The sequence below is a fragment of the Coenobita brevimanus genome, chromosome 54 (assembly GCF_032717465.1).
Source record: "Coenobita brevimanus isolate Jiangsu-jjx chromosome 54, ASM3271746v2, whole genome shotgun sequence".
Taxonomy (NCBI): Eukaryota; Metazoa; Arthropoda; class Malacostraca; order Decapoda; family Coenobitidae; genus Coenobita; species Coenobita brevimanus.
In genome coordinates this window covers 38222794-38244741 of record NC_137007.1, presented here as the reverse complement: position 1 = coordinate 38244741, position 21948 = coordinate 38222794, and positions in this window count along the sequence as shown.

Sequence of the window (21948 nt, the reverse complement as noted above, 5' to 3'; positions counted from 1 at the left end):
TGGTTATGGAGACGCTGTTTGTGGATGACATGGCCCGATTTAGAAGCAGGGGGTGTTTTAGTCTGTAGTAGATTCCGATACACCTAAACGGGTATTTAATCTCCTCAGTAAGGGAACGTTATTTTAATGCTTATCCTCGCTACCTCCTGGGCAATTTTTCCACATTAGGAGGAATCTCTCTGATTGAAAGTAACTCATTATCTTCCTTTCCGTTAAGTACATGACATCTTCTATATTTCATTCTTCCTATCGTCAGACTATTTTACTTACGGAAGCTCCTCGCAGTGTAGGGTTTGCTTTGGGAGTAATATGGTAACACAAGATAGTGTACACAAATCGTGATGTCATCAGGAGAAAACCCTTAGGCAGTTCAGTGTTTCTGGCATAGATTGCGATTTTTAGTCCTGCCGGTAAATAGGCTTTGAATAATACACATTTTCTTTTAGAGCATTTTCTTAAGTAGTGCAGTAAAGCAATTCACACATGTTTTATTCGAAATTCTTTGTTCCATGAAGTCCCTTTGTGAATTTAGTATCATCGCTCTTTTTTTTTTTTCTTGAGGGGGAAGGGGAGAAGAGTTTTGGGTATCAGCTGAGATCTATCCATCTGTCTGAAGCCTGACATCGAATCTCACAAGTTCATCTGGGGTGAGGGACGATAAAGATACCTCCACCAGACCTTATCTCCCCTCGACTGCAAAACCTATACTCCATTCCACTCCGTATTCCACCGTACAATTCTGGAAAGATTACTGGCAAAGCATAATGAGAGGTAATGGAAGGAAGTATATGAGAGAGGGTGGTGTGTGGTGTGAGTATTGGCGTCGTTTTGAGTAGGGAGAATATTAGCTATAGATATTTATTTTGTCGATGCAGCGGCGAATGATTTAGCTAGATGTAGAAAGATACGTAGACAGATATAGGTAAGAAGCAAACAGATGGACATACAAATGGGATATAAAGATTCAGGTTATTCACCTTAAATTTCTTGATATTTTTGTCCCTGTGAAGAAAATTTCTCGCAGCTTAGGGGCATGATAAGAATGCAATAGCTGTGCATCTTTTCCGTAGTACCTTTCTGAGGGGCACCATATTCATGTGTTTATCAATTGTCACAGTAGAGCATTGAAGCTGGAGAGATGGTAAAATTTTTGCCTAATGAAAGAGAATAGAGCATAGTTACGTAAAGATATACAGAAGTGAAATGTGATAAAATTTTTCACCTGAACGTCAAAAATTGCATGAAAATGAAAAGACTCAAAAAAGGCATCATATGATATCCACATAAATACAGACACACGAATTATCCAAACTCTCATGTGTTCACTTTCATCAGCGTGTTGGAACCTGGTTTTTTGTTTTTTTATTCATATTATATCCCGAAGATTTTAGTGAATGGGACAAGTCTAATAAAAAACCCTCTACTATCATATGATTATCTACCCTATTATTAACTATCTCAGGGTTGGAAAAACTCTAGCTATCTATTTCAGCTAAGATCAGACAGTTTCATTCAGCCGAAAACGAGACATAGGAGTCCAAGCATTAAATCTCTCAGTCGAAATAACACCAATTGCATCACTGGGCAACTAATTTTACTGATCACGTGCCTCTAGTCACATTACTTTGCATAAGAATACACGAGCAATCAATAAAACAATATTTACGCCACACCTGTCAGAGAGGAGAGGCTTGCTGCGTAGAAACCTCCGTCGCAGAATGAATGAAAAGCATCACCAGGGTTATCACAGACATCCTCAATAGTAATTCATTCAAGAGTATGACTAATTTTTTCTTCTTGCTACTGTCAAGCGATTTTTATTCATCTTAGGCATCAACTCGTGGTGTAGGAGTGTTAACTGGTCGTACACACACACACACACACACACACACACACACACACACACACACTCCCGTCATAGGTTAAAAACTGGATTTATTAATTCGGTATCCCAAAAGTCATAGAGAATTATTGACCTAGATTCTTCTTCGCTGAATCGAAACGTAATAATAATAAAACATTTTTGCTTTTCATGCTGCAGTCCGACATAGTGATTCCATAATGGCGGTAAAATGTAAAATATGTAATTTCCTGTTCCACCAGTTAGTCATGGGTGAAGCTCAGTGTGACGTAAGAGGAGAAAACTGTGTGTGTGTGTGTGTGTGTGTGATGACATTCGACTAAACTGATATATCAAATCCCAGTAGAAACAAATATGAAAAAAAGTAAAATATTTTCTTAGGTATCGACATTAATAAAAGGAACAACAGCAATAACACCTCCACCAATAAAGAACAACAGGAATAGTGATAATAATAATAAAAAATATCATCATCATCATCATCATAACAGTGACAAAGTATAATGATACCAACAGTAATCACGCTGATGATTACTAATAATAACACCAAAAAGAGACAGTAAACAAAAGTATGGGATGCATGATTAGAGGATGTTGGTGGAGAGAACGGGAGGGATGTTGATGTTAAAAATAACAATGATGATGATGATGATGATGATATTCCTGTTGTTGCTGCAGGTGCTGATGATGATAATATCGCTGATGTAATTATTACGCTGACTATAAAGTTTCTAATATTGTAAATTACTAAATGAAAGCAAAATCCTTGGGCATGAGAGGATGTTTCGACTAATGACGGGTCTGACCTCCACGCCGCCACCCTGCAGGAGTTACTTAGGGATATTACAGGCACACACTCTGGCGCCGAACTTTACTGCGTTGCCTGACTATCTTCATTTCTTTTAGCTGATTTTTGCTTTTCCTGGAGGTTTTATTCAGGTTATGCAAGACTTCTCGAGCTAGAGGGGTCAAGTATAGCTTTCATTCACCCCTTCCCTACAAGAAATCTCCCCTTCGCTCAAAAAAAAAAAAAAAAAAAATCGTTTGACTGAAAAACAAAATAAAAATGACGTCCTCTAGTGGAGAGTATTTCTGGTTTGTCTGCCCATTTTCTTGAAGTCCTAAATAAATAAAAAGAAAATTCGAAACCTGTTTTTAATATTATATGCTCGACGTGATGGACTAGTGGTCAAAATAGCAAATCGTGGTGCACGTCACGTACTACGCAAACTGATTCATGTACTGTACCGATTTTCTGAGAGACACCTGTAAGTTTTTCGATAATGTAAATGCCATCAGAAGCATACGCTGATTATCTATTCTAAAGCCCAGAGTCCGAATAAGTCCATCTCAGGGCTGACAAAACAGTTGGACAATGAAAATAAAGTATCGGGTTAAAGAAGATGTTGTACAGGAGGCTGTTTTAATGACTGTGGACTAGGGTAGCTTATCTCGAAGCCTGTACATTCACACTGGGTAACATGGAATAGCCACTTTTTTTTTTTTACCTAAGAGATTAAAAAGACATTATTCTTAGCTCAGGAACGTAGGAAGCACTTTCATAAGTTTTAGTCCATTAAATAAGGCCTGGCCACGAATTAAGACCTGCATTCATTAAATTTACTTACTAATCCTTTATCACAGAGGAAAAATTGTTTACAAGTATATTTACCTTAACAAACATTTCGCATGAGTTAACATTTACCTGGTAACCAATAATAGTAAGTTCTTACGACAGGTAACCATTTATATGTGCTAGAAAGCGATAAGATTAAAGAGGGTTTGAGGGAGATGAGTGGAAAAAAAAACTCATCTTAACGCTACGCCGACTCTTATTAATGAGGTGGACAGTATATAGAAAAATAGAACACTTAAGCATATTCATACATCGATTAACTCAGGGTTGAATTAAGAAGTGATAAAAAAGCATGTAGCATCTATTAACTATTAAGTAATCTATGGGAGGGATATAAATGTGTGTGTGTGTGTGTGTGTGTGTGTGTGTGTGTGTGTGTGTGTGTGTGTGTGTGTGTGTGTGTGTGTGTGTGTTCTGAGGTAGAGGAGGCGAGGGCAAGGGTGATAGGTTTGTATGTGAGGAGAGAAGGAAGAGAGATGGAAGGTGCAGGTGTGTGTGTGTGTGTGTGTGTGTGTGTGTGTGTGTGTGTGTGTGTGTGTGTGTGTGCGGGATAGAGATTATCAGGGTGAAGGGATGAATGCTGTGGAAGGTTATTTGTATGTGGGTGGGGAAAGGTATGTGTGTGTGTGTGTGTGTGTGTGTGTGTGTGTTTAAGGATAGGTATGCCGGTCACGCGGGTCTGGCACACCTCACCTTTCCACCCACACCCACACCCACCTCTTCGTTCCGAAGGGTTGGCTCCCGGTCATCGTCCTTAAGCTGCCAGGTGCCGTGAAGGAAGAGGAGTTTAGTACCTCAAAGAGAGAGAGAGAGAGAGAGAGAGAGAGAGAGAGAGAGAGAGAGATTTATGCATGTAAACTGCAGTATGGCCATTAATGCAGTTATGAACAGTGGTATTGAAAGTTGAAAAAGGAAAGTTCTGTGACTTCCACCTTTCTTCATCAGAGAGAGAGAGAGAGAGAGAGAGAGAGAGAGAGAGAGAGAGAGAGAGAGAGAGAGAGAGAGAGAGAGAGAGAGAGAGAGAGAGAGAGAATCCCAAATCGCCAAGTAACGACATAAGTAAATCTGAATAAAAAGTCCTGTGCTGTCCGTGAGAGAGCAGGTAGGGGAGGTGACGGCACGATGGGAGGGCGTCAGGTAAAAAGGACCTCCAGCTGGGGGCGTGGGCGTAGGAGGAGGGGCAGGGACTAACGTAGAGGCAGAGAGAGTGGGTCGTGTAGAGGTGGATGTTTTAGACGGATGGTTGAGTTAGGTTAGGTTAGGTTAAGTCAGGTGAGGTTGTATTATTTTATTTTTTGTATATTTATTTATTTACGTATTTTTTTTCCTTTTTCAGTGGTGGAGGGTGGATGTCAGGTTATGCAAGGTTAGATTAGGTAAGGGTAAGTTAGATTAAGTTTGGTGAGGATAGTTTAGCTATTTTAGGCTAACTGGTAAGAGAGGGTGTGTTTGGGTGTGGATTGTATAGATTTACGTGGGTTAGGTATCGCTTGAGGTGAGGATGGAAGTTATAAATAAAGCTTGATTTAGGTAAATTTAGGTAGTTCACGGTAGGTTAGGTTTTGTCAGGCTTGGTGTTAGTGACTTGAGGAAGGTTGAAGCGCTTTTTTGTGTCTAGAATACGGTATAAGAGAAAGACTTCACTGAATTGCAGGAATTAAATCTGCATATATGAATGTCAAGAAGGAGGAACATAAAACCTTTCTCCATTAACCTCTCGACTTTAAAGCGTTAGCTACAGCACTTCAACATGACGCAAATTTTTGTAGCTTAGTTTAGTTATTACCATTATATTAAAAGTAACAAATCCCCTGGTAATAAAAAGGGTTAAGGAATGCTTTATGTAACCTCCCGAGTTCGAAAGCTACATTATAAGCTTAATAAAATCTTTTAGGGATAGAATATTAATAGAAGAATATATTCCCTAGGTGAATGGGTTAATATACTAAAAAAATTAGGTATGTAAAATATCCACACAATTCTCGAGGCATTTATATATACCTACTGTATAGCTTGAACTTCAACATGTTAACCTCTCTGGAACTCGTAACCCTCATATGGTCAGGATAAGTCCAACATTCTAGTCCAGTCGGCACCAGATGATTTTATTACACTAAGAGTGAGTATACCAGCCCGAGAGTGTTAATACTCATATCGTTAACCTTATCATGGTGGAACAACCTAAGTGTTAACTCAGCTCAGAGGATGATTTTGCTGAACTAAAATTGAGTCATGGGAGCCAGAGAGTATGTAGTAGTAGTTCCAACCTCAGGCTTATCTAGAACCCGGTGGACTGCTAACTGAAGCTGCTCTTGACCTGCAATCCACCATTAAACTCTTGGGGAATATGGAGAGGAATGAGAGATGTTTGTGGAACCAGGCAGCGGAGTTGCCTGGATATACCGCTGGCACCACACGAAGACGTCCCTCACCAGTACCTTGAGTTTTAAGCCTTGGATTATACAACCTCTCATACAGCAAACTTTTAGCTGTGTTCTGGTAGGGCTTGTATGGGTGCGGTACACTGGTCAGTAAATCTTCAACAACAGGTGTGTATTACAATTAACCTGTCGAGAGTACACGGTGAATGAGAGAATTATGGACGCTGAAATCGTAAAATTAGCATTACTTTGACTAAGGAGTCTGTGCAGAGGCAGAAACAAATGACTATGCAACTTTTGATTTTTATAAACTGTTTCTGAATCCTATATATCCCACTGCAATAGCAAGAATATGGATCGTGATGATGGTGATGATGATGATGATGATGATGACTTGACCGAATGAACGACTTAGATACTGTAAACTGCTTAGCCATATTTAAGTACAATCGTCATTATTGTTGCTTCTAGCGCGCCTGGTTGGGCTAGAGTTGAATTCAGGGATGTTTCTCACAAGGCTTCACCTCAGCAATGCACAAACAAACATACAGTCCAGCAAATCATGAAGTACGAATACGCAGCAACAGTAGGGCCCATATTCTCGTCGGTTACAGGAAGCTCCCTAACACTTCTTCCTGAGCGACTTATTTTGCTTATTGCTTCTCACTGTTCTCTTCTGTGACACTTGAATAATGCAAATACCACCATACTCAGCATAAATAACATATAAATTTTATATTAACTTGCGTATCAAAAAAAAAGTTCGCTAAGGATGAGATGCTAGGGAGCTTCCTTTACCGACGAGGATATGGACCTAGGTGAACTGTCGTGCAGAAATGCCCCTGTATCCAGTTAATACTCCCGATTAGGGCGAGTTAGAAGCTATGGATCGCAACTATACGTAGTTTTTCGTTATTCTTTTATCGACATTTCTAATTTACTTATTCAGTGATAGCGTGAGACAAGGATGTATGAAGTATCGGCTGCTACAGAAACAGATCCCCATCGAAGTGACAGTCGCATGCACTAAATTGTCCAGCGCTCGTTAAATGTAATTACTTTTAAACCGTGAAGCGATCATTCTTCTAATGACATCGTAGACATCGTAACTGTGGCAAAAAAATAATGACAGACATCTTTTATGATCACGTCCAAAGCCATGTTCTCGAAAGCTAAAAATCGCCATGGAAATCTGTTCATCGTAGGAACTGATGAAGATTATTACGATCAAGGATTATTAGTTCTTTGCACATATGGGAGTCCTAACTAATCATATGATATTATAACCCTCTTTATTAACTTTCTTTTAAAACTATGTTCTTGCTACAACCAGGCTATTCCACCTCCCTTAGCAGAGACACCATTATAACAGAGGGGTTAGAAACAATCATCCCTGGCTCTATCAGTACGGGTGAGTTTATATATTTTGCTCCTGTTGGTGTCAGATGATTTCATATATGTTAGGAGAGACAACCTCCCCTCCCTCTCCCTCCCTTTCCTTCTTCCTCCCTAGTGAAGGAGTGTAGCTGAGACTGGAGATATGAGATAATGCAAAATATGCCACCAGACTCGTTTATTCGGTGTTCCTCTGGAAGTGGAAGGTATCATGTCTAACCAGTCGCATCCTTGAGCCTTTCTCTAGAAGGTAAACACAAAAAAATCTACACACTTGAGATTATACACCATGTTTGTCTCTCGATGAATTCTCTAAATATGAAGCAAATACCTCTCGTTTATCATTAAAACTTGGCTTAGCACTTTTTTCTGATGTGGACTTTAGAGTGGTAGGCTGTATAAGAAGGGATTTTTCTTGTTTACACATTAATAACTGAATAGCATCACCACCTGGAAAGCTTTTATATTTTGAGAGAGAGAGAGAGAGAGAGAGAGAGAGAGAGAGAGAGAGAGAGAGAGAGAGAGGGGTGGGCATTCATATATTAACCACGATTTAGTCTTTCATTTCTTTCGTATCTTGAAACCTACATTCCTGTCAAATAAAATCACTTTCTCTGCTGATCTGTGCCTAGGTGTAATTAATTCCCTGTCTGGGTGTTATTTTTAGTAGGGCTAGTATTGCAGGTCAAGGCTCGGCTATCACTTACCTGGCAGGTATTAGAAACACCTGGCCGCCTTTATTGCAACATCACGACACACCTCCACATAGCACAACTTCCACTCTCTGATATCAGGCGAATAGTTTTCCTTTCTTAACGCAATCGTGCCAAGAAAGCAATTCTTATTTATTACACCCGCGCTCAGGAAGCAAGAGAAGCAAGAGAGGAGTATTGTTATGGTGTGTGTGTGTGTGTGTGTGTGTGTGTGTGTGTGTGTGTGTGTGTGTGTGTGTGTGTGTGTGTGTGTGTGTGTGTGTGCGCGCGCGTGTGTGTGAGCGCGCGCGATAGCAAAACTGGTCCGACAGTTTTGATCCAATTTTAACCAAACTAGGTGGAAAGATTGAGGGTCAGTTAAGTGGCCGACCACTGGTTTTAGGAACAATAGGCCCATGTGTAAATAGACGTAGCCGAGGGGTTTGATTAGATAGCGAATGTTATCTGGTTGTATCATCGATGGGAGTGGCACCAGGAGAGAGAGTAATGGTGAGGCGTTGTAGGAGATGTCAGTGTAGACCTTCTCTGTTCCGTTATCCCCTTCGTAATTTTAAGTGGGATGATGAAATAGGCAGATTGGGGTCGATAGAGTTTATTGTGAGAAACTTGTATTGAATTGTGAGTGGCCGGGGATGAGGCAAGATACTGGCAAGATCTGAGGAAGGGGATTGGAAAGGACTGAGACGCGGGATTTAAAAGGGTGTGGCAGGGGTATGACAAGGGTGTTTGTGCCAAAGAGGTGGGGTGCTTGTCCTATGGTTGGTGTGGTATGTCTGCGTGTGGAGGAACAGTCTGTAATTTCGTCCCAGACAGACAGAAAAAGAGAAAAGGAAAGCAAAAGAAAGAAAGCAGATGAAAGAAAGGGAAAGAAAGAGAGAAAAAAAAGAAAGAAAGAAAGAAAGAAATGAAAAAAGAGGCCTGAGAAGTCTACTACCCCCATGCCACGTCGTAATGTCTTAAATGCTCATGCTCCAACGAGGGAGTGCTGAGTTAGTTTTTCTTTCATGCCATAACATACCCTTACAACCAAATGATAATTATGGCATTAAATCTCCTTCATGCAAGCCTCACGCAGCTGCCTCACTTAGATTTCTGGTTCTTATCTATTATAAACAAGAAGCGGTGCCAAGACACAGCAAACCGGTCCCCGGCAGTCATTTTAGTGCTAATGTATAAACACAACTGGATATGTAGTCAAAGTTGTCACCAATCAAACTTGGAGTAAATTTGGTGGAAACTGACTATTTTATGCCCACTTGAAATTTTTAGGCTCGACCCACCTGACACTGACCCCCCCTACTGCTAACGGGGGGGTGACCCCCCCCCGACGTAATAATGCATGGGATAGGATGCAGATTTGAAAGATGCATCTTTAGGTTTTAGTTTCATGTCGGTATGACAAATTTGGAAGGAGTTATGGCGAAAAAAAACTATTTTCTATTTACATTCTTTGGGCCTATTGGCCGGGCCTTAGCCCAATTTGGCCCAAAATTTAATCAGGTGATCAGAAGGTCAGCCCATCATCCCTGTAGTTTTAGTCATAATCGCACCTGTAGTTTTCGCGTAAAGTTGTTAACAAACAGACAGACAGACAGACAAACCGAGTGAAAACAATACTTGCCCCCAAGCCCCTCCGGGACGGGAACGGGTAATATCACCACCTTGACACGACGGCAATCGCATGGTAAAGAAGGAAATGGGAAAGCCGAGAAAAATGCCTCCCTTATCATTCCCCAGATCTATGAACGGAAAAATACTCTCAGCTTCCCTAGCTCTACTCATCACCAAGTGAAATGGAAGGAGGACAGATCATAACAACAGGCTATGGCGTCTGACACTTCCGCGGCTACAAGATGGAGAAGAATGTGCAAGAAGGGAGAAAAATGCATTTTCTATCGTCTCCCATTTCTGGTTACGGAAAAATCCCCTTAGCTTTTCTAACTCTACTCAACATTAAGTGGACAGGAAGGAGAACACACCAGAGTAACAAGTTATGACATCTAACACGAGGTGAAAGGAAAATTTGATAGGCAAGACGAGTGTCTTTCCTATCTCTTCACAAGCCTAGTTAAGGGATTTTGCTCTCGACTTTCCCAATTGTCCCCAAGCAGGAAGGAGGACAGACCAAACAGGTTGTGACATCTGACACGAGCGTGGCTGTGAGGTGGAAAGTGTGAGAGGCTAGAAAAGTGCCCCTCCTATCGCTCCCCAGAATTGTTTACGGAAAAATGCACTTAGCTCTCAGGCCATGATGCTGTGTTGGCGCGACCCTCTATTGTGATTTTGCGCTGTGTAATCTCGCAGACGCAGTCCCCATCTCCCCGACAGGAAAATAATACCGTGCGAGTCGTCTCTATTTAGATAATATGTGTGACTTCAATTACATGCACGCTAGAAATACAGGCTGTTAACAAAGTCTTACTAGGTGTTCCAAAATTTATTGTCTGTAAACGGCTTGGAATACTGAGATGCAGTATTACAAGCTAAGTTAGCCCTTAAAGAAAACCTCAAAACTTACACTTTCAGTTGGATAAAAACTGTCTCAAATTTTGGTTGACCCTGCAGGACTTTTGTGAAACCCTATACTTCGAGAGCAACTCCTGGCGTAATCTTGCTCTAGTCGACTCGAGGTATGACTGTACAATAGCAGAATGCAAGCTTGCACAAGCGAGGTCGTTACCTCCACGATTATCTTAGTGACTGGTTGTTTGTAAACGAGATCAGGGTGTGGGATGGGGAGAAACTATTGTGCTGCAAGAGTGGAGAAGAAAAGCTTTATGTTTCACGCATGATTTGATTTAATACACAAACTATACCTTGCAAATATGGCGGGTCAGTATGATTATAGTTTACTTCATCCTGTTCAACCCTTCAGTACAGATTTTTTTTTTTTTTTTTTTTTGCGCTTTCTGCTTCTTGTTTTCCTAAAATTTTATATCTTGGAAGAGTCTTTTCGAGCTGCAGGTGTAAGAAAAAGTCTTAATTAAATTTTTCCATACAGCAATCGAATAGAACCCATGAATGAATTCGTTGGGAGGTAGTCTGACTGAAATGACAATGACTTCGCCGTACCGAAGGAGTATATGTATGGAAATTTCAATTGTATATGCGGTTAAGGAGAGATTATTAGAGGTAGAAGGATTAGGTGTAGCCTTGATTAACACCCTCAACTAATCGGGGGTTCCCCACAGTTGAGTAAAATCATCCTATAATAGGAAGTAAAAGCTAAAAATAGTGTCATCGTATTTATGGGGTTCTTAAATCAGCTGTATGGAAAACTGCAAAATTTGAATATTAAAAACAAATTTTGGTTTACACATTATACAGAACCTTAAGATCAGTACTGAAGGTATCTATGACTGCACAAAGAAACAAACCTTTACGCACTGCCGGCCACACAGATACACTCGCCCTTGAACTTTTCTCTTGAACATGAATAGAGGAAGGTCAGAAATACCTTCTATGCCCAGCGTATGTTGTCGCGTATACCTCAACATATCATCTTAACTCCACCAGTACTGCTACCTATTATACTTTATTCGTAATACGTTAGAAGATTTTAATTGGCTTTTGAGAAACTTCTCGGAATGAGGCGTCAATAATACATTCACTGCAAGGGGACTCTCTTATGCTCATTTACAGGTCTAATGACACCATAAATATACGAAAAGATGCAGACAGTATAAAGCTGCTCAAGGATCCGACCACTTCAGTACCAGAGGAATTTACAAAGTTATATATGATTATTTAAAAGTATAATGAAGTAAACAACTGCCCTTCATACCAAAAGGGCAAGAGGTAACATTCCTAATCTCATCTGTAAATGAAATCTCTGATAAGCTGATGGAAATATGATACAATATTAATATGTGAAAAACGTCATTTTGTGTGTGTGTGTGTGTGTGTGTGTGTGTGTGTGTGTGTGTGTGTGTGTGTGTGTGTGTGTGTGTGTGTGTGTGTGTGTGTGTGTGTGTAGTAAATGAAGGTGCCCACTGTCTGATAGTAAGGCTGTATTCAGGGGACTCTGCTTTGAGTAACACACCAAATAGTTTTCTTTAGCCCAGGAGACCATTTACTCCGTTGGGTGATAGACATATTACTAAATGGGTGCCTGGTGGTTTCGTCAACTAAGGCGCACCAAGAAGATGGGGCTCATAAGGGTTTACATCTGAGAGAAGATGGGGGATTCTTGCTCACATACCCCTATAATGTCTAGACTGTGTAACCAAGACTCGGACCTCCTTGCGCCTGAGAGACCAGTAAGGGCTTCTGTGATTGAAAGGTATGTGAGATATTGTATATCAATTAGTATTATTACTGACTGGCGAAACCAGAACTAGCGCGCCTCAATGAAACAGCACATAATACAAACAGCCTCTAGTCAACATTAACACAACAAGAGCAAAATACTACCTCAGCTTCAGTTTTCTTGCCACAGGGTTTCCTAGTGGCAAGTAAAATCCGTCTGAGAGTAAAGGAGCTTAGTCGCCCCCCGAAGTTTAAGGGTGACATCAACACAATCTCTTAAATTCCGTGGGTGTGAAGGAAGGAGTGCATGATGGTGGCGCTGCGTGTATGGCGTTGGTGATGAGGCTAAGTGGCACCAAGGCAGCTTGTGGAATGCGAGGGAGTTGCAGCACAGAGGGCCCCAGTGTGTGTGTGTGTGTGTGTGTGTGTGTGTGTGTGTGTGTGTGTGTGTGTGTGTGTGTGTGTGTGTGTGTGTCTAGTTTTACATTGGTATATCATGCATGTTTTGTGTTAGAATTCTGCTGTTCTGTCTACACATCTTCGTTTATCCAGTTTGTGTGTGTGTGTGTGTGTGTGTGTGTGTGTGTGTGTGTGTGTGTGTGTGTGTGTGTGTGTGTGTGTGTGTGTGTGTGTGTGTGTGTGTGTGTGTGTGTGTGTGTGTGTGTGTGTGTGTGTGTGTGTGTGTGTGTATCGACAAATAAGGCTGTGGTCGAGTTGACCTCCTGCATGCTTGAGTTAGAAACAAAACCACCTGTGACGCGGCAGACCTTATGCTGTCCCATCCTTCATCCTGCTAAGTGATATTCACCTCTCCTTAAACCAGACCTACTATATACTTTATCTCTGGTACCGCCACGAAATATCCGTAGGCTCACAGAACAACCTAGGAGTGAAAAAAGCTAATGAAGGATGTATCAAACTCCCTCCAGTTAGGAATAGCTCTCCTATACTGAAAAAAAAAAAAAAAAATCTGTGGCAAAGAAAAAGGAAATAAATCCCCCGCCTAAAGAGGGTCAATATCGTCAAACCAGCACATCTTTCACGCATATTTAATTCTTCGAGTCGCCAGGGGATCTTATTTAGTTTACTCCTCAGGTAGTGGAGGGGCCCACAGACAGTCCCTAGTAACCTGTTTAGTGCCCTGACGTCTAGTAGAAATTATTCTTGGTAATGACGAACGACTTTGTGCTGCTTATAGACCTCCGGCAATGAGAAGGTTACTGGTATTCTCAGTTCATCCCTTCCGTACAGTTATTTTTTGTTCAAGCAATCACCGGACCATTAATTCAGGTTTGATGACAGCATTAGTGGTGATGAAATTACACAACATTTTTTTCCCTAACAGTGCCAGGACGTCTTTTATATCCTTTTCGTGCAATCACAGACGATATTATTCAGCTCAGCAAAGGCCTCAGGCAACTAATGGGTTATGCATGCTGTTAGTGCACCCAGAATGCGTCACTGAGTGACTGGTTGCGTCGGAGAAATTTTATCATCGATTGAAAGGGGCTGACCATGCTACTTGTTACAATTTATAATTAATAGGAAAGTAGCCTAACCAGATTGATTCATGTTTTGATCAGCAAGTATATCGATGCCTAATTAGTTCTCGAAAGTTACTCTTGTAATTCTGCATATAAACGACATAAACAACACTTGTGAAGGAAAACGCAAATGCCAGAAGTAACATGAGTTAATATGAAACACTTTATTTGGATTATAAGTGTAATAAATTCCACATAAACATTTTCTCAATGTTCCTAATTTACTTAAGCACAAATTCCACCAATAAAAATTTTAATTGGCGAGATAATTAATATCTCGGACTGGTCGTTACAAATACACTTTCTACAGCCATAAAATGTGCCCTGACCAATATACCTGTCAAGCAAATGTGAGTGTACCCGGTCCACCAGAGGCGAGGGAGGTGGGGTACTGGAAGTTCTATAGCCTGGGGTGGTGAACAAGAAGATGACCTTTCGCTGTACATGTTGCATATTGCTGCCTGATCTGGCTAGGGGGTAAGGTTGTATTTGAAGTCGCTTGGGAGATTTTGTAACACCTCTTCGGCGATTTATAACACTGTTGCCACTTAAATCCTCTTGAATGTTATCGATACAAATTAGGTCGATATGTAAACGGTGTAAAGATCACACGAGAAATGACTTCTATAGAGTAGACAAAATAAACAGCTGAAGTAGTGTTATACGACCACACAAAATACATTTCTATCTCTCAGGTTGCGATAATGTTCTCTCAGTTTTTTACTTTGTGCACATTATTATACTATGTTGCGCAAGTAAATGCAGCTATATTTACTCTTTTGTTCGCAGCATGTCATAAAGTTATAATCCCTCGCACCTCTTATGTTACCACCAGATACGAGTAAATCTCTTTCTAGTAGCTCTAACCTGCGGCGGTATTCAAGAGGCTGACTTTTCGTTGTACATGCCGCCTCTTACAGGTTGATTGGGCTGAGTGGTAAGTGTTATCATGCAGTCAGATCCTTAACAATTACATACAGTAGGCCACCGTAGGAAACGGCACTGTACTCTCATCACCCTAACTTGACCAAGATTTTCTCCCTTTTGCTGCTAATAATACGTAGCTTAATGGCGGAAAAACAGTGCTACAGCTCTACGTCTTTTTCACAGCACTTCTTCGTGGCTAGCACTTTCACCATTGTCTGGCGTTATTCTGTTGTTACAATTCAGCATTTGGGATGAAGACATTAGTTTTAGACTAATTTTGTGCTGTAATCGTCAAGTCAGCACGTGTTAAGATTCTTTGTAGTCAGGTCATATAGCTACATCACTGTTCTAGAGTACAGTCAACAAAAGATATATGGAGATCCCTATCTCTGGTGAAACAGGACCCACGTGATTTTTCTCCCTGTGTCTCGGTGTATTTTGTTCAATTTTGGGTTACTGAACATTCACGTGAGTGCCAAACAATGATCCTATAATGATTAACAATATATTTCACGGTTACTGGAACTGAACGTACAGTTTTCAGGATCTTCGTCCAGTAAGGCAAAATGTAAAGCACAGAGGAAGTTTTTATCTTTTTTTATTTCTGTGCCACAGTGAAAGTTAAAAACATTGTTTGCATTGTATGTTTCTAAGGTAAATCCCAACTGATGAGAATATTAACTGTAGTTCGATTTTCCGTAATAATCTTTCTACTAGCAGACAATAATTTCAACTCAAGAGCTTCCTTGACGTAGGGATTACAAATAATTTCCATAAATTCTTTCACCACGATTGTGAGTTTTCGATTTCCTACTTGTTACGAAAAGACGGTCTTATTCAGCTCAAGAATTTGTTCTCACAGTGAAGATGGCGAAAATTCTGTCCTCATTCAGCGCACGTCCTTACGAAATAATCGATGCAAATTTGAGCCCTCTTTGATGCTGAGTGTGTTCCTCTGCTGTGCGAAATCATTTGGCGCCGTAATCCGTCCACGACTCTAGTATTTTATTACACCTAACGCCAGGAGATTTTTTTTCTTTTTTACCTGAGAGAGAGTCATAGGAGTCTGAGAGTTAACACTATCGTCACTAACCTATACATGATCGGGGCGACTCCAGTATTCCATTCCAGTTTATGTCGGACTACATTATTTATCTGAGTGTCATACGAGCTTAAGTTAACATAGCAAAGATTTTCCGCTTCTGAATCATCTGTCAAAGCACAAAGTGTTATAATCTACGTTCTTTGAACCTGCCATAAATCAGTGGGTCCCCTTTCACTCCCATGCCCTAAGCCCTCCCTCAGCACAGCAAGACTTGCCCATCTCTCAGTGTTCAGTCCGGCCTTAGGGCACCCGGGGCCACTTTCAGCTGACCTGGGGCCGTATTCACAAACCATCTTGAGCTTAAGCTCTACATAAGAATACCTGTTTGTTTATACAATTAGCTTTACCTATTTAGCTGCCAGGCACTTCACAAACATACTACGGAATTAATATTAAAGTGTAAAGTTAGATAAAGCAACATATTCTCGTTATCGAAAAAATAATGCAAAGACTCGTTTATCATAGAACTGACTAAAATCCTATATAAACATGGCCCCTAGAAAGGCTTTGAAGACAGCAGGCAGCGGGAGGGAGCGAGTTTAAGATAAGCAGATGGAGATGAATTTCAGTGAACATGGCTTGATGAATGTACACCGCTGTAAAAAACAGGGTTGGCAAAGAAATGCTTGGTCTTCTACATACACCCATCTACCAAGCAAAAATTGATGTTGACTATTCTTCATTCCTGCTTCCTTTTCTTCTGACAGCAGTGTATAATTTCCAATCATGTTTTCAAGAATTTATCATCATCACGTATCATAATCATCATTTTCATCATCAGTTGCTGGCAGTATGTAGGCACAGGATAAAAATGTAAAGAACACGCTAAATAGGAGTAGTCAAACTGTCGTCACTGTAAAACACGAGGATAGATGAAGGGGTGTTTTTTTCTAGTATTATCATGAGGGAAGGCAAAAGGAAATTGTCTTAGACGGGATGATTTGTTCATCCTGTACCGAAATGAAAAATATAACATGAGCCTGTTTTTTTTTTTTTTTTTTTTTTTTTGTATTCCTCACATTCATGGTGGGTTCATTATCTAGATACTGGAAGATTTTTTTTTTTTTTTGTGCATGGAGGCCGAATTATAACAACATGGACTCAGTAATTAGAGGCAAAGCTACACATACAAAGCTGAAAAGCAATGTGGACTTCTTTTACGAGCTTGTTTCCTGTCTGGTGAGTTAATCACCAAGATACTGACGGATTTATCGTAGTGTACCCAATTTTTTTCTTTTTTATGCAACGAAGAAGGAACCAAAGGCAAATTATTCCCACCAAGAAAAAAAACAAAAACAAGATAATAGAGAACCAAATTCAAGATCCGTTCATTTCGAGATGCCTGGACACACTGCGTTTGAAAGACTGGAGATGATAGGCAGTAGGAAATACAGACAGAGGGAGACAGTTCCAGAGTTGGCCTGTTGCATAAACGAAGAGCTGGAAATAATGGCTAACTCTTGCATTAGAGTGTTGGACATAAAAGTGATGAGAGTTTGTTGGTAGACGGGTGTCACGCGCCCGCCGTAGTGGTTGAGAGATGTAAGCAGACAGTTCAGAGGAGCTGTGACCATTGAAGTAGCGAGAGAAAAGGGATAAACAGGCAATAGTGCGGAGAAGAGACAGCGGTTGAAGGGAGCCAGTAAGAGGGGGAAAGGTTAATGAGACGAAAAGCCTTTGACTCCACCTTGTTGAGAAGAGCCAACCTCCCCACACGTGGAAGTTGTACTCTACACTGGGAGTTATTAATGTTGAAGCTATAACGATAAGGTGAGGTTAGGTAAACGATCAGCACAGTGGATAAGAGTTAATAATAACATTCGTTGTATTTCTGGTGGATATTTTACCTATAGAATCTAACTTATTCAGCCAGAGCACGCCACTTTTGCTTTGTGTGTGCTACCATCAGATAACTCCCTTCAGATTAGAGGCGACTTTCTGAGCACCTGGTGTTAGATATAGCCATCATCAACCCATCCAATACGAATAGTCTTCCCTGAGCTAATCAAGAGAGACTGAAGACAGCAAGAAGGACAAGACAATGACGTCATCTTGTGGGAGGCGTTAGAGGAAATTTTCGCAAAGCATCAAATTCAGAATCCCAGTTATTATCAGATTCTTCGTTATGTGTCTATCTCGAAGCACAAACACAGGCTCTTGCTTAAGCTGAAATCCGCCTTGGTGTAGCGGCGCGGAGAGACTTGTAATTAAGTAACTCGGGGCGCCCAGGGTCAGTTTAGAGAGTCACACCAGGCCACCCCCAGCCTTGACCCGGCACACACACACACACACACACACACACACACACACACACACACACACACACACACACACACACACACACACACCTACCACCCTAAAGCATTACATCGCCTCGCTGGAGTACAGGTGTGCCCCAATGGGATGTTTACATTGCTCTGACAAGGATTTTTTTTTTCTTTTTTTTTTGGGGGGGGGGGGTGGCAGCTGAGTATTTAATGGTGAGAAAGAAAAAGGTAATTTGTTAATAGACGCTAAAGCCTGTTCTCAAGGAAGGAGATAATGGCATGTCTGTTGAATATTTTTATGTGTTTATTATCATTATTAATTTATTTATTGCTTGCTGTGCTTGTGCGCTTTCCACTTGGGTACTTTTTTGGTATCAATGAGCAACCTTTCACACACACACACACACACACACACACACACACACACACACACACACACACATGGGGGAGGGAAAACCTAACCCCGACCTGATGAATATATGACTGGGTACGGGTTTGGGGAATATGATTATTTAGCGTTGTTTGTGAACGAACTCACCCCTCGACACAATACTGCACGACATATGAGTAATTTGTGTCATTTTTACGTGGATAATAGATTGTAATTATGGTTCTTCTAGTCTTATTAGGAGAGGAGGGGGATCGTGCAGGTGAGGGAGAGGGCAAGGTAGGTCAGAGACAGAGGGGAAAGAGCAAGGACGGAGGGAAGGAAGGACAAGATGGGAAGGGAGGGAGTAAAAATGAAGACGAAACAGCAAGGAAGAATGAAATGAGAGGAGCGTGGAGAGAAGGGAATGAACAAAGGGAGAGATGAAGGAGGAACGAGGGAGGGATGGGCAAGGAATGAGACAGCACAGAGGGTAGAGAAGGAGTGAGGCAAAGAAGGGTGGGACAGAGAGAGAGAGTGACGGTACAGGGTATGTTAAAGAGGGTAGGGAAGGCCAAAGAGTGAGGGGAGGACAGGGTAGGTCAGAGAGAATGCAGGATAGAGCAGGTCACGTATAGAAGGTAAGTCAGGGAAGAGAGGAGAGAGTAGGGTAGATTAGGGAGGGAGGGAGGGCATCGCAGAGTAAGACAGAGACGGCAGAACGGAGTAGGTCATGATTAGCAGGTTAGATCATGAAAGGAGGGCAGGGTAGGTTATGTAGGGAGGGCAGGGCAGGGCAGGGAGGACCAGGGCAGGAAGGCATGATAAATCAGGGAGGCAGTGCAATGCCGTAGGGGTCGGAGAAACAGTGAAGGGTAAGGTAAACCAGAAGGAGAGGTCAAAGCAGGGTAGGTCAGAGGAGAGGAAGTCTGTAAATCATGTATGACTTGACATCGTTCCGTGCGATTGGTGAAACTACTGAAAAGAGAAAATATATTGCCATAATCTGAGCAATGACTTCAGACGATATCGGAGAAGGAACTTTGAGAAGTGAATGAAAACGAAATGTTGGAGAAATTCATCTTTGCCAACATCTATACACTCGTAAGATTTATCAACTCTCCCGACGATTTTGACAGGCAAATGAAAAGGGTCATTCAAGAGGCGAAACTCCAGGAAACTAGATTAGTTGTAAATTGGTAGTTTTGCAAAATTTCATTAGGTTCTAACACTGTTTTGAAGGCGTAAAGGAACTATTCATTCGGACTGCGCGTGATCCACCTTCCCCTCAGGCTGAATAACTGGGGATGGAAGGTCCTGAAAGGTTATGCTCTGTACTCTCTCTGACCCTCGTAACCTTTGTCCTTCCAACTCGGTCAAGATCTGGTCGCACGCAACGGAGGAACTGATGGTCGCCAGTGAGAGCTGGCATAGGTCACCGATACCATCATCATCATCATCATAACCTTATTTCCTACTCATGCAGAGAAGCACAAAAGGTGAACTACCAACAGTATCTAGAGACATATACAGTACATATATATATATATATATATATATATATATATATATATATATATATATATATATATACTGTATATATATATATATATATATATATATATATATATATATATATATATATATATATATAGTCTCTCTCTCTCTCTCTCTCTCTCTCTCTCTCTCTCTCTCTCTCTATATATATATATATATATATATATATATATATACAATAATTTATTCCTCTGTGATAGAGACCACTCCGTCCACCGTCAAATTAAAAATTGTCATGTGCGTGGAAGGTGGGAGCGCTTATCATCCACTCGCTTGATGTAATGCTGCTTTCGGGTGGCTACCCTTTCCTCTCTTCCTCCCTCCCTTTTATGTCCTTTCCATCCTTTCTTTCATCTTCCTTCTGTCTACGGGTGACTCTACGTTGAGTGACAAGCCAAATGGTTTCCTGTACACCAGGAAACCATTTTCTACGCTGGGTGGTAACCATATTATCAAATTATGGCTCCTAGTGGTTTAATGGGTAATTAAGGCGCTCTAACCAGTCTGAGCCTGTGTCGGTTTATATCCAAGGGGTGCTTGGGGTTTATAGCTCACGTAATGCCACTCAAAGATGAGTGAGGCTTAGTCACTGTCATCTTAAATGTCATGACCAACTTGCCTAGTCCCGGGCTCCTACGCTCCTCATGGGGCAACACAGGATTAGATGATGTATGTCTGTATGTATGCGTCTCATATACTGTTACCCACTTCATGCAGTTATCTGCATTAATCTCAATCTTTTTGTGTCATTTCAGTTCTGGTGGCACATCCTATGCCATGTGCATCTTTGAAACTTCGATCACTGTAGTAGAGTCTCACCACAATGTTCATATTCTTTAAAAATCACTAACACAAACTTTTGAGGTCAGCTCACGTTCTGCTCTCTCACAAAAACTGTAAATCTCGTGTCCTGGTTCTGTACCCTAGTCTCGTTATCACAAAACTCACTTCTTACCACTTTCCCACAAAGGACTAATAATAAGTACTGATTTCACTGACCACTGATAAGGGTGAATCATTGAGGTAGTGTATGTTTTTCATCTTAAAATAACTTTGTCTACCAAACGTTTTACTCATGAAAAAGTTCCTGTATTGCTACAACAAGAATCTGTTTAAGTTTTTCATTAAATTAAAATTAGGTGATAGGTGTTACTTAGTTTCTGTAGGAATTAAGACCATTCATTATTGATATTTTTGATAATTATCACAAAAGTTTACGGAATGAGAAACGTACACAACACCTTAAAATATAATGTGGCTATACACATTCATGATGTGATTATAATGTGACAATACTGGGATGTTACTGATGATAGGAATCTTATACACTAAAGGCTCATTACACTGCGTGGCGACAATATCTCTTGGCGGAAAGTTCTTTTACACATTTCTTTCATATATCTAATACCATCACCAAATCTGATATCGGCGAATTACTCAGAGATTATAGTAGTAGTAGTAGTAGTAGTAGTAGTAGTAGTTGTAGTAAAGATAGACAGATAGATAGATAGATAGAGAGAGAGAGAGAGAGAGAGAGAGAGAAACTTACATATTTTTCAAACAGTACAATGGTAGGAGTGTTGATGCGATCTGATAATGCTCTGTGGCCTGCGTGTGTACGAGTAATGCTGCGTCGGTCTTAAATGAACCCTGGGAATAGGTGTTTAGCATGAGTCAAGAAAAACAAGATAAACGACAAAGCGACGACAGCGCCAATGTGCTGACTTTTAGCACTTCCCTCAGGCTGTACTGCACCTAATTTGGGATTCTGGTGTCGATGGGAGGAGGAAGAGGAAGTGAGACAGACAGAAAATGAGATGAAATGATAAAACTGGGAGGAAGATTTAGCGTGGAATGAAGGACAGAAGCTACATGAGAATAAACATGGCTAAAGACACTTTTTCAGTCTAACAGCCGAGATGAACTACAAGGATGTTTAGTTATGTA